This window comes from Acomys minous (genome assembly GCF_964271855.1).
Source record: "Acomys minous genome assembly, chromosome: 13".
NCBI classification, from domain to species: Eukaryota; Metazoa; Chordata; class Mammalia; order Rodentia; family Muridae; genus Acomys; species Acomys minous.
Genome location: NC_140495.1, coordinates 64,345,208 through 64,358,003, shown reverse-complemented (window position 1 = coordinate 64,358,003; position 12,796 = coordinate 64,345,208). Strand labels below are relative to the sequence as shown.

At 48.0% G+C, this 12,796-nt stretch overlaps 1 protein-coding gene across 1 annotated transcript in view; it reads left to right on the top strand.

Moving 5' to 3' along the window:
* Positions 1 to 9,505: 9,505 nt before the first annotated feature.
* Positions 9,506 to 12,796, top strand: part of RCAN2 (regulator of calcineurin 2) — a 220,640-nt gene continuing 217,349 nt past the window's right edge. The window contains exon 1 of the mRNA XM_084752276.1: positions 9,506 to 9,825. The gene's annotated coding sequence lies outside the window, so the exon portion shown is untranslated. The remainder of the gene's footprint in view (positions 9,826 to 12,796) is intronic.

Sequence of the window (12,796 nt, the reverse complement as noted above, 5' to 3'; positions counted from 1 at the left end):
GTACATGGCTGTGTTGTGTGTGTGTGTGTGTGTGTGTGTGTGTGTGTGTGTGTGTGTGTGGTGTGCCCTCCTGCATGTGCACGAGGAGGCCAGTTGAGGACATTAGGTGCCTTCCTCTACCTCTTCCCACCTTATTCTCTCGAGACAGATTCTCTCACAGAGCCTGGAGCTTGCTATTTGGCTAACCTGCTGGCCTCTGAGCTTCCAGGATCCACTTGTCTCCAACTCCCAATGCCTCAGCTATGGATAAGTGCATACAAGCTGGGGAGTCTAGAACTCAGATGCCCATTTAGCACAGAAAGCACTCTACCCACTGAGAAGTCCCACTAACCTCTTGGGCAGTGTTTATTTCTGTGATATACTGAAAATTCTGCCTTCCTCCTGAAATCTGAGGGCAAGCCAGTCCCCTGGCATGTAACTTTCGTGGTGGCCATAAAGAACCTCTACCCTGTGTGTGCTCGAGAACAGAACTTTGCCAGTCTTACATACCCTCCATATCACCAGGGGGACTTGTAAATGCACAGCCTGGCTGGGGAAGCCTGGGTGCATCCTGGCATTCTGTTAGGGACTGGTTACAGTTCCCAGCTGCATCTCAACAAGTCATCCTTGTTCGGAATCACATCTCTTCTTAGCATTATCTGTCCTTGCATTATCTGTGAGCTCTGGAGGCTTCCCAGACTCAGGCAGCCTTCTGGTGTGTGGGATTCACCAAGCCAGGTAGAGAGAGTAACAGCTGTTACACACCAGTGTCTGACAGGAGCTGTTTTGAGTTAGTTATGGCCAGGTTTCTCATAGGACAACTACAACAAACCTAATAGATAGGCACTATAGTCAGGAAAGCAGGAGTGCGTGTTCGTGTGTGTGTGTGTGTGTGTGTGTGTGTGTGTGTCTGTCTGTCTGTCTGTCTGTCTGTCTGTCTGCCTGCCTGTCTGTCTGTCTGTGTATGTCTGTGTGTGCGTCTGTGTGTGTGTCTGTGTGTGTCTCTGTGTATGTGTGTGTTGGCAGAGGAATGAAAGCCGAGACATCTATGTTGCTGTCCCTATGCTGTCACAGCCCAGCCTCCCTGAAAAGTCACCATGCTCCCATAATCCCCCTGCTCTCAGTCTAGTGGGTCCCAGATTTCCCATGGCCATCCATGTGGCCCAGCTGAAAGGCTATTTCAGAGTGTTCTAAATCAGGTTTTGTGCTTTGGCAAAGGAATGGAGCCTCTTTTTCTAATATTACTTCTGTGGGAAAGTGTTTTCTGAACTCCAAACAACTCCACTTACAAATACATTTTTGGAATATGACCCACTTATATGCTGAGGACTGCTTGTTCTGGTGGGGGGAGACTTCCCATGTACAGCTGTATTTTGTTTAAAATATATAATGTGCCTGAGATCTGAGGCACTTGTAAGGTTTCTTCCAGGAAGTGTTAGCTCTGCAGCTTTAAATCCTATGTAGGATTTCAGGGTAGAAAGAGACTCTTCCAAGGATGCCCTCAAATTGATCTTATCTGAAATGGTCAGTTTCAATGAAAGCACCGTGTGTAGGATCTTGGTACAACTTTGTCTTAAACCCAAGTTATTCTTTTTACTGTGTGTGTGTGTGTGTGTGTGTGTGTGTGTGTGTATTTGTTTGTGTGCATATGTATATGTATGTTCATATATGAGTAGGTGTACACATATGTGTGTGAATGTCCATGCATGTGTGTGTGTGTGTGTGTGTACATGTCTGTATGCATGCATATGTGGAGACCAGAAGACACTCTTTGCTGTTGTGCCTCAGGTGCTGTCTTTTTGCTTGATTGTTTTTTTTTTCTCTTAGTGTCTCTTAGTGGCTTGGAACTCACCAAGAAGCTGGGCCTCCCCAGCACCGGGATTAGAAACATGTGCTACTACCATATCTAGATTTTTAAAAATAATGTGGATTCAGGGATCAAACTCAAGTCCTCAGGCTTCCACGGCAAGCACTTTACTGACTGAGCCATCTCTCCTTCCTTGCATTAACTTAAAAAAAAAATACTCCATTCTTGGACTGTCTCAGAGAGCTTGTGAGGAATAGGATTTTCTGATCTAAATAATTTTAAAGCTCTCCAGAAAGTCCTAGAAAAGCCAACTCTGAGTCAATCTATCCATTGGTTCCTTAGCCAGTTGGTTCATTCATTCACTCTTTCATCACGCACCAAAGCGATTTGTGGCACAGGTATGGGGAGACGAGGACAGAGACAAGAAACCACAGGTGTCATATGAAGACATATGACACACAAAGCTGCTGACACTGACTGGCAGGATTTGGGGGACAGGAGCTATGGAGGCTTCTCAGGTGAGTTTATAGAGCAGCAATGCATGGAGCGGCAGTGCAGCCATGCTCCGGTGAGAGACAGCCTGGGTGCAAACCACTTAGAACCTCAGAACCTCTACCAGGTGGCTTAGCCTTTCCCTACCTCAGTTTTGGCAGTGGGAAAGGTGGAGCCAGCTGAGTTGCCTTTGCGGGCCACTGGGAATAACAGCAGTGCCGATGGAGGTAGAGTGCTTAGCTGAGTCCTTGGAGGACCACTGTGGTCATCAACAGTGCTGACACAGGGGAAGTACTTGGAGGAGCAGATTCAAATGCTGGCATGCACTAGGATCTTGTAAATCCCACCCCAAAGTTTTGAGAGCCATTCAACGAAGAACCGGCCAAAGAATTGGTACAACCGAGCAGTTGCATGGCACCCAAGATCGAAAGCAGGGGCTTACAGGCTAGAGAAATGGCTCAGCACTTCAGAGTGCCTTCTGCCCCTTCCCAGGGACCCCAGGTCAGTTCTCACCACCTCCATCAGGCAGCTTACAACCACTCAGAGCTCCAGCTCAGAAGGGCTCTGGCTTCTCTCCCCTTTGGCACCTCTAAGCATCTGCACTCATAAGCACATATTCCAAACAGACACACAGTTAAAGACAGTGAAATGACATCTCCTAAAAAATAAAAAGACAGATGATCCAGAATGGGGGGAGCAGGGGGGAGGACTGAAGGAGAGTCAGAATATATGGTGGCTACCAGCCCCATTCAAGTGATTTGAAAGAAATGGAATAGGAGGACCCACTGTCACCCAGTAGCACCTTAGCTCAAACTGATTGGTCAGACTCATGCGTCACTAGGTCCTTCCTATTCATACCTGGCCAATTCTGAGGGCTCCAATAGATTGGTCCATCTCCTTTAGAACTCTACCATAAAAATAACTCATGGGGATCAGTGGTTATTCACTTGTGTTGTCCAGATTGTTGTGAGGGGCAACCTCAGCACAGAATTTGCAGTTCTCTGACTGTACCTGGTCTCTTCTGCTAGTAGCTGCACATTCATTCCCATCCCCCAAGTGCGTTAAGTCTTCATTTGCATACATTAAGATACTACAGTAGCACGGTCTGGAGAGCTGGCACGGAGGCCAAAAGCACTTGCTGCTCTTGCAGAGGGTCCAGGTTCAGTTCTCAACCCTGACTGCAGGCAGCACACAACCACCTGTAACTCCAGCTCTGGAGGATGAGACACGTCTGGCCTCTGCTGGCACCTGCCCTCATACACATGTGCTCCATACAGGTCCAAGCATACACATAATTAACAATAAAAACAGATCTTAATAAAAATGGGAGGCATAATTTGTAAAGAAAAGGATCCTTAATAAACAAAACATAACTCACACATCTCTTTGGGGTTTGTGAGTTTCATCCTTGGGTAAACCAAAAATTCAGCTTAAGAAACAATTGCTGAGCTGTGGTTCCATGTGGCTCTTGTTTCATGACAAAGGGCACAATTCAGTTAGACTACTGGTCAATGCTTCTGGTTTTGCCAGTCTGTTGGCATGTTAATTGTATAACTCCATGTGCTCCACAGTCCACCCCAGAGCCAGGAGCAATCCAGTATAAGCACCAGTGGCTTTTATCCCGGTGTGGTGAGCATGGGGCCACTGTGGAGGCTGGTGTGACTATTTTGGGCATGGCACGAGGTAGCAAATGGAAAAACAGAAATCAGAGACAGCCAGTTTTCCTCTGCTATCTGAACAATGATGTGAGTGTCCTGTGCCACAGGGAAGAGAGATGGTGCTGTGGAGGGAAAGGGAGCTGGCTGCTGCCTTAGGAGGGAGAGGAGGAGGGGCGGAGGAAGAAGTAAGAAGGAGAGAAGGAGACAAGAAGGAAGAGGAGGAACAAGAAGGCAGGAGAAGAGGAAAGGAAGAAAAGATAAGGAGGAAGATGTTAGGGTGTGGGAAAATTATGTGACAGTAGAAAATGCTCTGAGAGGCAGAATTTAAGGACATGACTGTGTCACTGTGGCTTTTTTCTTTCTTTTCTTTTTTTTTCTTTTTTCTTTTTTATTTTTTTGGTTTTTCAAGACAGGATTTTTCTGTGTAGCCTTGGCTGTCCTGGACTCGCTTTGTAGACCAGGCTGTCCTCGAACTCACAGGGATCCGCCTGCCTCTGCCTCCTGAGTGCTGGCTTTCTATGAAGGCAAAAATGACTTCAGTTTTGCATCTGCCTTCTTCTCATGCAGATTAGATTTGTTAACGAGAATGAGTCCTGCCTTCTCCTCCAGGTGTTTCCTCTGACAGCAGACAATGAGCAACAAATCCAACTTGATCTGCATTCTAGTTTCATCTCTGTCACTGTGATAAAAATCCTCAGACCAAAAGCAACCTAGGAGAGGAGAGGGTTCTCTTCTGCCGCAGTGTGTCACTAAGAGAAGCCATAGCTGGAGCCTGAAGCAGAAGCCATGGGGGAATGCTGCCTGCTGTCTGGCTTACAGGCCAGCTTTCTTATAACGCTGGAGAGCACCTGCCTAGGGATTGTTAACACCCACAGTGGCTGGGACCTCCTATCTTTGGAGTCCTACAGTGGAGACCGTCTTCTCAGATGACTCTAGGCTATGTTAGACGGACAGTTACATCTAATCAGGAAAGCCGCCTGCCTTCAGTTGTTGGGCAGACACTAGACATTTCTTGAGCTGTTGGAAACATGTTTGTCTCTCTGGGTTTTTATTTACCTATTTATTTATTAGGGAATATATGTGTTTTCCTCCACTCATTATTTCCAGGAAAGTCACTAGAGCAGTCCAGAGCAATCAAGCATTTCCAAGAGGATCAGCCACCTTGTTCCCTGATTCTGTGACTTCTCCCCACATCTACAGTCCACTCTCAGCACTTATGAGATCATCTTCCTTTCTTTGTGTTCAGTTCCACAGATTCATCAGAAGCATAATACTAGGGTGAGTCACTAGCTTCATTTCTTGGGTAGTTTGATGTAGTGGACACTGTAAAGAGATATCAGGGACAGTGGGGCAGAAAAGATGGCAAAGTGAAAACACAAGGGCCTGACTTTGGTCATCCAGGTGCTGGTGGGCCTCGGGGTCTCACCTCACTCAGTGTTAGAAATGTTTACGTAAGCTCTACATGGGATATCAGGTTTTCAGCACACGGAATGCAGAATTGAGATCTGAATGGTCTCAGAACATGACGTCGTGGAACCAGTCTCATAATTTGAACATAAGAACTTTACTATACACAGAGGAATTACAAAGTGAATTTTCTGGAGTGCTATAATATTCAACAGTATAATATCTAAAATATACAAAGACTGTTACAAATGTCAAATTCGATGTGCATCACTTAGTCTTTTGACAGTGAAACAGACACTTGAGACGAACGGATATAAGGAGTATTTAGGATAAAGGCTGCAACGACTCCATTTTATCCTGGCAGGTGGGCTTTTGTATTATATTCAATTACTTCCTTAAATCTCCATACATCCCTCACCTGCTCCTCTTTCTTTGCTTCCTCTTCTCCATCTCCTCTCCTCTTGTGTCTCCTCTTCCTCCTCTTCTTTTCTCTTCTACCTCTTTCCTCTCCTTCCCTTCTCTTCTCCTTTCCCTCCCTACTGAGTTTGGTACCTCCGGAGAGGCCATCTGACTAAGAATAATCATGGAACCAAGGCCTTTACAAAGAGAGTAGCAAAGGAGAGTCCTGCAGAAGACTTGACAAATGTATCAATCAATGTATGGCGCTGTGCATCTCACTGTCAGAGGAAGGGGTGAGTGTATGAGATGGGAAAGAGGTGTGAAAACTTAGGGCTGTGGGACTTAACAGGCAGAACGGTTGTCAGCTCATGCTCTCACTGTAGAGTGACACTGTACAAAGGTGCAAAATTGTGCACAGCTGTGTGTACACACACATGCCCTCCCAGCCCTTTTATCGAGAACGTCTTGGGGTTAGCACAACCTAACAACGCTAAGCCACATCATTCAACACCCATGTTTTAGCTTCTGGTTACCAAGAACAATAGGAAAACAGAGCTTCTTGAAAAAAATGATTGATTCAAAGATTTGACCAAATATTCTTCTCCCAGAAAGTAGAGAGTATTTATTAGGCTCGGAGGCACATGACTCTAATTCCAGCACTTGGGAGGGGAAAGAGAAATTGAAAGTAGAACATACTTAACTGTGGGTATGTCTATATCCTATGTATCACCTAGTGTTTGGCTGTGAGTCTCAGCATCTGTTTCAAACTACTGCTGGGTGGAGCCTCTCCAAGGACCACTCTGCTAAGCTCCTGTCTGCAAGCATAGCAGAGTACTGTTAATAGTGTCAGGGGTTGGTTCTCTCCCATGGGGTGGGTCTTGGGTTGGGCCAGGCATTGGTTGGACATTCCCTCAATCTCTGCTCTTTCTGTTCTGTCTTTATCCCTGCACATCTTGTAGGCAGGGTGAATTTTGAGTCAAAGCTTTTGTGGGTGGGTTCCTGTTCCCCTCCCTCTACCAGGAGACTTGTCTAGTTAGAGGGTGTCCTCTTCAGTCTCCGTGGCCCCTGCTACTAGTAGTGGCTGCTGGAGTCCCCCTCATATTCCACCCTTCCCCCTCCAGGAGCCTACTCTGACTTAGGTCTCCAGCTTGTTATAGAGATGCCTCCGTCCACAGTTTCTTTTTTTCTCTGCAGGACTTTTGTTCTCTCACTTCCCCACTCTCCTCAGGTCTGCTCTGCATCCTCATATCTCCCTTCAACCACTACCTCTGTCTGTTCTGTTTCCACTTCTGAGTGAGATTCAAGCATCCTCCCTTGGGCCCTCCTTATTCCTTAGCTTCTTTGGGTCTGTGCATTGTGGTGTGTTTATCCTGTACTATATGGCTAACATTCACTTATAAGTGAGTACGTACCACATGTGTCTTTCTGGGTCTGGGTTACCTCACTCGGGATGCTCTTTTCTAGTTCCATCCATTTGCCTGACAATTTCATGATTTCCTTGCTTTTAATAGCTGAGCAGTATTCCATTGTGTAAATGTAGCACAGCTTATTCACCCATTCTTCAGTTGAGGGACATCTAGGTTGTTTGCAGATTCTGGCTATTATGAATCAAGCTGCTATGAACATAGTTGAGTAAGTCTCTTTGTTGTATGGTGGGGCATCTTTGGATATATGCCCAGGAGTGCTAAAGCTGAGTATTGAGGTATCAGATTAGAATCCTCAGGTATCAAAAGTTGCTTATAGTCATCATTTAATAACTATCAAGGGGCCAGTCTTATCAAGGGGATGGTGGTCTACAGCTGGTAACTGGATTTGGATTTGGCTATTCCATTTCTTATCGTGGGAAAGTCTTTCACTTAATCTTTCTTCTGTCTTCCTTCCTCCCTCCCCCCTCCTTCCTTCCATCCCTCCCTTTCTTTCTTCCCTCTTTCGTACATTCTGTTTGTATAGTAACCTGTGTGTGTGTGTGTGTGTGTGTGTGTGTGTGTGTGTGTACACATGTGCATGCCAAGATCCATATTAGAGGACAGCTAGCCTGGCACACACAGAGGAACCGTGGAGACTCTGCCTCTAGCAAGGCGTAAGGTGAGGACTAACTCCTGAGGTGGCCTTTTCTTATACACACGTGTAATGTGGTACACATGAGTCTACATGGAACAATGACAAAAAAGCACATTAATGATCTTTCAAAATTTTTACAAAAAATACATCCTGTAACCAAAAAAACTTATTTTATGTAAATATATACTCACAAAAATGGGCCTCATTATATGATCAACGTCAGCACGCTGGTGCTGCTGAGAATTACCTCAGTGAACTTCTGTTAAGAGAGCTGAAGCTCTATGACCTGAGGAGAGGAGGCTCGGGTTGAGTTCGACGTGGTGGCTATCTTTCTGTGTTTCAAAATTAGTGCCTGGGAAGAAGAATTGAATGTGATTTCTATGAGCACTCATCCAAATTAACAAACACTTAGGGAAGTCAAGGGTCATTTTCAACCCTGAAATGTTTAACTCTGTTTATATTTAATGCAGATGAAGCAGAGAAGAGCTAAACCATCACACAACACACACACACACACACACACACACACACACACACACACACACGAGAAAGACAGAGACAGACAGAAAATCAGAAACAGACACACAGAAACACACACACACACACACACACACACACACACACACACACACATATGCGCGTGCGTGGGCACGCTCGCGCCAAGGATGACTGCTTTGTGTTATTACTTCAATGCAGTTTTAATACTGTTATCAAGAGCCAGAAAATTGGGTTCTAGATGCAAGAAAAGGCCCAAGTACGTAATAAAAAGGCGACATGACACAGTGCTTATTTCTGTCCTCTTTTAGGTTGCTCTGTACTACACGTCTTCAGTTCTTATGGTCTCTGCATTCCAGCTGTTTTGTGTAACTGATGTTCTCTTGCCTTGAGACTCAGCCTGGTCCCTATCTGTGCCACCACAAGCCACAGGCTTCCTTGTCCCAAACTTGCTTCAGTTTTGCAGAATCTTCAGAGCGGTCCATTTGGATGAGAAGTAAATCCTCCCTAGATCCTGTTTCACTTCCAGCTCTACCCCTGTCCCTTTACTTTGTACGAATACCAGCCTCCCATTTGCTAGTGTTCCGGGCTGTCGCGCAGCAGGAGTCCTTGAAAGCCCAAGTTCTTCTGTCACCAGGTCTGATGGCTGTGAGTCTTGCCTGGCAAAGCTGAGAAGCCCTCACACAGGGCACCTTCAGTGGTGTGGGCAGGGCTCACTCAGGGCCCCAGCCAGAGGGCGCCAGCACCCACCAAACATCGAAGCTCTTTGCTCTCAAGAGTGGCTTACAGACAGTTCCTTAGCCAGAGGTCGACTTGTATGTAAAAAAAACAATCTCCCAGTCCTTCCGTGCCCATTTATTTTTAGTGTCTTTCTAGGCAGAAGCTTAGCTCCAGCAGAGACCCCTCCCCTTCTTGGTTCTCAAAAAAAAAAAAAAAAGACCCTCACTGTGGCGGTGACCCAGGGGCCTCTTCTTGTAAAGGCAATGCCATTGGGGACAGGCTTCTATGTCAGGCTCCTGCAAAGGGTCGAGCTCGTCAGCGATCGCAAGAGGAGGCGTGTGCAGCTGAGCTCCGGGTGGGAGTCCAGGAGGTGGAGGTGGGTGAGAGACCCAGAAGGACTCCTGGCCAGGAGGGAGGCGACCAAAGGAGGCCAGTCAGGGGCTTTGGCTTCCCTGGGGTCTGATTGGAGGTTGGCCCGATGAGTCGGAGCTGGGGGCGCGCCCATCTCCACGGGCTTGGGCGAGAGCCGCTGGCTCGGCCCCTCCCCGGAGCCGCTTTGTCCCGGGTGACGGCGGTGGAGGTTGCGGAGCACCGGCAGGAGGCACAGCCCGGTGACCCCGCGACCCAGAGAGCGGGAGGCGGCGGCGCGCAGTGCGCACGGCCCCACGCCCAGACCCGCGGGCACCGCGCTCGCCCGGGCCGTCAGGTGAGCAGGCAGAGCCGCGCCCGCAGCCTGCTGCCCTGAGGACCCCAGAGCCGCCACCACTGTCACCGCCGCCTCCGCGGCGCATCGCAGACGCCCTGCAGGTCGGTTACATAACGGCGCAGGCCCCATCGCCCCTGTACCCTGTCCCACCAAGGTTGAACGCCTAGGTGCCAGGGGACCCGGGCAATGGGAATCAAGCACTGCCGGGCGAGCAGGGCTGGCGCAGCGGAAGAGGTCTCTCCAGGCCAGTCCCCAAAGAATCCCCTGGGACAGGTCTCCCGTGACCCCCCTCTAGGAGGCGCTAGTCTCCAAGAGCCCCCTCCCCATCTCTATTGGCTAAGGGTCCACCTTCCCAAGTGCAGCAGCAGGTGCGTGAGGATGTGGAAGGTCCAGATAACTGCAGTGGCCCCGGGGTTTGGGCTTAAACATAGAGTTACTGGAAACCAACAACGCAGAAAGCAAAGGAAAAAAGCAAGGAGACCCTGCCTTGCCCACCTTTACCAAATTTGTTAGGGAGGGGGTAAGGGGGCTTTTGGGCACAGCGGGCTGAGAATTGTCCTGCCTGAGCTTAGCCGGCTTGGGTCATCTAAAAATAACTTCAAGTTTGAAAAGTGACATGGACAGGAGCGCGGTGTGCCGGGTTCGCTGTGCCTGTGGGGTGCTTCTCTCCAGAAGCCATCAGAGGGGACAGGGCAGTCTCAGCCACCAGATCCCTCGTGGCTGCCTCTGGATCTCGTTGGTTCCCAGGGTCCCTTGGGTGGACTTTTGGTTAATGATTTATTCTCCAAGGCCTTGCTCGCTTTTTTTTTTTCCCTTATCCCAGATGGATTTGAGCAGATTGCATGCTCGGACACGTCCCTGTTTCTTACGCTGGGATAGAAATGGCCAGTGGAGGGTTATTAGAGCCACTACCCAAAGCTGCATCTTAAAATTCTGCTTCAGAACCACAACCACGTTTTTTTTCCTCTCTTTAATTATGTAGTGCTCTAATTTCCCACGAATGGAGATAGAAAGATGTGGAAGCGTTCTTTAGCGGGACTATGTGTATAGAAAGACTTTAGAAAAAGTGAGGCTGTTTTACCACACAACTTTACTTCCACAGCTTCCTTGTCCTTGATTACAGTAAGTTTAAAATACAGGACAAGGGAGTCGTGTCCGCTGGGCAGATCTTGCTGACCAGGATCTGAGTTCCAGGCTATCACGAACATGGGCACAAACAGGAGGTAGGAAGAGTCGAGAAGCAGACTAGCGTGGCTGTGGGGCACAGGAGTGAACACGGGGCAGCTTTTGGTATCCTCATTGATTTTCTTTTTAGCCTTATGGAGCTACTACACCACATAGGACCAGGGCATTGCGCTCGCTTAGCCTGAAATGGGAGTTGTGCCTGGCTTTCCAGTGCACTGCAAATCGAATCAGCGTTTCCTGAGCATCTCTTACCTAAACGTGGTGGAGGGGATTTTGTGGGAGGGAGAAGTGTCCTCAACGAAAAGTGACCAGATTGTAAGATCTTAGAAAGTGCTTAATGAGGTATATCCTGACTAACCCACCTAAATCTGGGGGGATGCGGCTCTCTCCAGAAAGGAACATCTTACCAGAAGTGAGAACCTGCGAGCTTTCTCATTTGCAAGTGCTCATCACACTTGCATAACTGCTTGCAGATTATCAAGGCATATTGCAGGGGCTGGGGTTCTTTGCATCAAGTCCAACTTGGGCAGTGGCAGAGGTCGTGCCTTCCCGTTTCCTTGACTCTCTGTGCCAGCTGATTGAACAGCTGTCTATTAAGCACCTACTGTGCGCTATGAAGGCTCCGTGCTTCCCAGAAAAGAATGTAGCAGAAAAAAAAAATAAATGATAGTGATTCAGCACAGGGGACGTTTCATGCAGAAAGGGGCGAGGTCAGTGGGAGCCAAGAGATGGGAGGGTGGAAGGAATCTAGAAGACTCGACCAGAGAGCACACATTTGGACTGGGTCCCAATGGGCAGCTGGCATTCTCTGGAGAAGGCACTAGGCATTCTGTGTAGAGTGAACAGCATCCACAGACAGAGGAAATGGTGTGCTCCGGAGGAGTACCCAGTTGTGAGGTGATAGGGTCTCCCAGCTGAGGAGGATATAGTGAGCTGGGGCTTGGAATATATTCTACTGAGGGAGAGAAGCCGTGCGGCCTTTGGTAGGAGAAATAGTTTGATCTCACTTATATTTTGCAAAAGTGAGTCGGGAGTATGTAAAGAAAGTGAGGATGTGATGAGGGGACTTGGGAGTTAGGTGATTGGATGGCTTCCCTTCCACCTCCTCCCCAAAGTATGAAGTGTGCACGAAGCAGGTGCCAGGGGCAACAGATCTATACTCAGCCCTTTCAGGGCAACTCCGTGACTTTTTTTTTTTTTTGTCACCAGATGAGGACTGTCAGAGGAGAAGCCTCTTCCACATGTAGAGGCACAGTCAGGTTTTGGGTGAGGTAGGGCACGAACAAAAGGGGCAGGTTTGAGAAGCATTGTGAATTTTTCTTTGGAACACCCAAGCAAGATGCCGTCTTCATTCCTGGAGCCGTCTAGTGCTGTAGCTTAACTCCAATCCCAAGGCTATCATGTATTGCTTCTGGAAGAGGGAGACGAACCCCATGGTAGGATACTGTCCCTGCCTTTAACCCCTAAAGTGGACATTTTTTTTCCACTCAGTTATTTGAATACTGCTGCTAGCGGTGATCACCGGAATGTGTGGCGTCTGTTCAGTGCCTGCAGTTATCCCAGTAGGTCCTGCAGCTGACCTTAGGTGGCCCTGTCGTGAGTCTCACATAATTGACAAGGAGACCAAGGCTGAAAAATAATAGGTTGTCTAGAGTATGCAATTGGTAAGAGATACAGCCGGTGTTGGAGCCCAGGTTCTGAGCAGCATTGTCAGTCATCAATGTGGCTTAATGATAATAAACTAATCCCTTTCCTATGCTTGGATACATGTGGCTGATACTCCAGAAGAGAAGTGGGCGGGCAGGGTCAGGAGTCTTAGTTTTCCCTCGGTTTGTGCTTGGTGTGCACGCACAGTGAAATATCCTCAATCTCGCATCTCCTTTCAAG